Below are 4,470 nucleotides of genomic sequence, written 5' to 3'. Positions count from 1 at the left end.
CCTGGCGAGATGGCGCCGGGACCGCTAGGCGCTGCGAGACGCGGCCCCACCATCCCGCCCCTTAACCGCGATGGTTAACTGTGGGAATATTGCGGTCTGTGCGGCCCAACACCCGCGTCCTTATCCAGGTGGATACATTTGCTTTTCAGAAAAGGAGGGCGAGGGGAGCCGGTTAGTCAGCCGAGGGGCACCGCCTGACAGCTCCAGGCACGGGCCACCCTGGGAACAGCAGGAGTTTTCAAGTTCATCCTTTCTCCCCTGGCACGTCTTGCTCATGTCCGTGTTCCTCCCCATCCTCCCGCCCAGCACTTGCAAGGGCTTGTAAGTCACCCCCAGTCCTCGGCCTCTTGCGTCGCCATCGCCTTCTCTCACTGTGTGATCGGCTCCTGCCTTCCCGCCGTCACCGCCGACCTGGCCGTGGGCCTGCCAATGTCAAGGGGTCCAGGTACGCGGAGCTCAGCAGGCGCTCAACCCAGGTTTGATAAACGAGTCCAAGTTCAAAAAGAAGCAGGCGGACGCCCGGATGGAGCAAAAGAGTGACGCAGTAATTACAAGTCCCAGAGCCTCTGCCTCCGAGGTGAACGCGCCTAGCAGCTTCTCCGTGAGCGTGTGCGTGGGAAAGGGGGACAGGCTGGTGTGCCCCGTTGGTCCTTTCATCTGTCTGGACCCAAACCCGGCCCAGCAGGACCAAGCCTGCGGTACGTGGTGTGGTGGGAAAACATGGCGCATGTTTAAAAAATGTATTACAGTAAAGGACACATTACCATTAATTCCCCTCAAAATGCTCCCCCTCTTCAAACACGCAGATCCAGTTGTTGGTGTCACTTTCTGAAGGCAGGCGGCAGCATCACTGAGTTCAATCCCGGCCTCACTGTATATTTTGACCACACTCATATTTAACCAGTAACCATGTTCAGCCCTCCCCCCAAATGCTCTTTATTACTGCTATGTTTTGATTTGCAGAATTCCTCAATGCTTCATGATACTCTTCCTTTTAAAAACTTAATTCATTGTCCATGGTTAGATGGGGTTTTCAAATGCTTACTCCTGTTTGGGTTTTTTGTTTTGTTTAAACTAGGCATGTATATCAGACTAAGCTCTTAAGATTTAAAAAAATCTACAGATGCTTCTGCTCCACCAGCCACAAGGCTGGGTCTCAGGCATGAATATATTTTTAAAAATCCACGCAGGAGCTCTGATTGAAGCCCTGGTTAAGAGGCAGTGTTTATTTCACAAAAGCCTCGATTCTAATTCCACCCCCTATGGGTGCACTTCCTCCACTTTGCGTCCTAGTTTCTTGTGTAGATTTAGAATTTCCACCCTGTTCACCCGCCCCCCCACTGTTTTCTGCTAAGATGGGATCTGCCTTTCTGATTTTCTCCAGCGCATTCAGCACCACGACAGCTGGAAACACATGCCAGGCCAAGTTGTCTTTGCTGGGTGGAAACAATGGCAAACAGCCATCTCCCCGTTTTCCTGGGAGCAGCTTTTGTATGGTATTTTCCATGCCGAGCTTCCAAGGGACTTTACTGCAACAATAAAAAATTGTGCGGAGATGCCACCTGTTGTGCTTATTGCTGACACAGTGCGTGTGCGTGAGTGTGCATGTGTTTAAATAAGACCACATGGGCATTTAAAGAATATTCATTTGACTACTTTAAGGGCACAACTTGTTCTAAGTGCTATGGAATAAAATAAATTTAAAGAATAAAATACATCTTTTACATGGTAACATCATTTAGAAGGAACACAAAAAAACTGAACTTTGCTTCCGAAGTCTCTGTCTTTAGGTTTCACTGGATCCAGGATCTCAACCCAAACATTGGCTTCTCTCCTCTCTGTTCAACAATGTAGGTATTAGGCTCACAACACCCACTTTCTGGGCCCTCATGTATTCCACATGTGACCTTCTAACACCTTTCTATCCACAAGGAGGCTGAAGAACTCTTCCTCAAGTACAGCCAAGACAGAAAACATGGCTGTCCCAGAATCCTCCAAATATACCTCTTTCCCGCCTCTTGTTTCGTTTCTCAAACCAGGTTTCAGTCCTAAACTCACCACCAATCACTGTGGTCTGAGTGACTATGGTGCTCTCATTGGCCCGGCATGGTCACGTGGTTGCTCCCACGGGGGCTGATAATGGAGTTGGGTAATCCTGCAGGTGAAGTCAGAGTCCTGCCACCAGGAAGCAGGACAGATGTTGGCAGGATGGATAAAAAGGCTTGATGCCCCCGAGTCCAGGAGATGATAGAATCAGAGCCGGAGTCGATGTAAATTGGATGTGAAAAGCAGGAAGCCAGGAAGGACTGGAGACAGAAAGGCAGGAACCCTTAGGGAGTTAACACACGCTCCCTCCGGGGTGGATGGAGACTGGACCGGAGTGTGGCAGCTGGGAGGCAGCGTACCAGATGTCACCGAGCTCCTCTCTGCCTTCATTTCCCTACTTTCAAAATGACATTGTCTGGGTTGTCATAGATGACACTTGAAGGCAAAACGCTAAGCGAAAGGAGCCACTCACAAAGGACCGCATCTTACAGGAATCCATTTGTATAACATGTTCACAATGGGAAAATCAAGGGGGACGGAAAGTAGACTACTTAGTTCCGAGGCCCCGGAGGGCACCAAGCTGGGGGTATTGGCAAGGGGAGTGGAGTTTCTATCGTGGGCGAGGGAAATACTCTAAAATCGACTATTGATGGCTGCCCTGCTCTATCCTAAAGGCTGTGGAATTACACATCTCAGATCACTGGGTTGTGTGGCAAGTGAACTCTATCTCAGTATCACTCTTTAAAAGTTTGTGTGTCAGGAGCTGTGACCAGTACATCCCTAGGCCTGGAGGTTGTGGCCTGGAGGACTTCATCCTTTAACCTTGAGTCCCTCCATCCTGCCCCCGCCTCTGTCAAGAGACCCAGCATTAAATGCTCTCGGGGATCCTAGAGTGCGCTTGTCTTCCCTGGCTGTGAAGAAAACAATTCTCAGAAGAGCAGAGCTTATCCACTGACTGGAAAACTGTGATGGTTACATTGTGTCATCTTGACCCGGCCATAGGGTGCCCAGATATCTGATTAAACATTCTGGGCATGCGTGGGTGGTTGTTTCTGCACAAAGTTTAACTTCTGAAATGGTGAATAGAGTAAAGCAGATTTTCTTTCCTAATGTGGGTGGATCTCAACTAATCAGTTGAAGACCTGAATTAGGGGTGGGGGGAAAGGACAAATAAGAGGGACGTCCTCTTGCCTGGCTGCCTGTAAGCTGGAACAACTGTCTTTTTCTGGCCTTTGGCCTCAAAGTAAAATATTGTCTTTTATTGGGTTTCAAATCACAGACTTTCAGAGAGGAGCCACAGCCGCTCTTTGATGTATGGTAGAATTGCGTCGCGATAAATCCATTGTAAATTGAAAGTATCACGTGTTGAAATGCACTGGTCCGTCTAACTCACCAAGCATCCTGGCTTAGCAATGCGACATACCACAGAGAGCTTCCTGCTTCCTCTTGTGACCGCGGGCTTGGCTGGGAGCTGAGCCCCACGAGACAGGATCATAGCACACATCACTCTGGGAAGAGTCCCAGATGTACAGTTCCAGGGTAGTCCCCGCGAGTGTGGATCGCTCACCATGGGCTCTCCTGCTGCCCAGGCCCCTTGGCCTTGGACTGGCTCTCCACGAGGGCTCTCCGGGGTCTCCAGCCTGCTGACTGCCTGTCCTCGTTCCTTATAATAAACCTGCCTGTCTAGTCATCTGTTCTAATATTTCTGTGTATGTGTTATATATGTACGTATCTCTGCGTCTCTCCATCGCCTGTCTCTTCCTGGTTTTATTTCTCTGTGGAAGGAACACTGCTACAGCTCCAAAAGGAAAGGTGAGTCAGTGGTGAGTTTCAGGCTGAATGGCTAGGAAAATGATCAAAATATAGAACAGAAATAAGGAAGTCAAGGAAGTGACTGGTTTGGGAAGAAGATGATTTATGGGTTTATTTAATTACTTACTGGACACAGACATTGAGTCTAGCTACTAAGCCAGGCATGGTGCACACTGAGGCAGGGGGAGCTGGGGGAGTTCAAATCCAGTCTGGAGAACACAGGGAGATGCTATTCCCCAGCCCCCCAAAGAGTTTTAGCCACTTGGGATTAAAAGAGCCACTCATTTGCCTAAAGGTGAAGTCAAAATTCATCTTTGACTCTCTCTTCAACATGAATTAGTCTTTCTTTCAGTACTGGAATGGAACCCAGAGATTCACACACCCTGGGGGAGCGCTCTGCCTCTGAAATACATCACCAGGGCCCTCTCTCTCTCCCTCCCTCCTTCCCTTCCTCCTCCCCTTACCTTTCATTTTGAGAGGGTTTTGTTAAGCTGCCCGTGGTGGCCTTGAACTGGAGCTCCTTCTATCTCAGCCTCCCAGGTAGCTGGGATTTCAGGAGTGCACCGCTGCATCCAGCTTGTGAATTAATCTTAAAGCTTATAATTCTCTTTC

Source organism: Fukomys damarensis, unplaced genomic scaffold (assembly GCF_012274545.1).
Source record: "Fukomys damarensis isolate Sample0158 unplaced genomic scaffold, DMR_v1.0_HiC HiC_scaffold_34, whole genome shotgun sequence".
Lineage (NCBI taxonomy): Eukaryota > Metazoa > Chordata > Mammalia > Rodentia > Bathyergidae > Fukomys > Fukomys damarensis.
Note: the sequence above shows the minus strand (reverse complement) of the source record.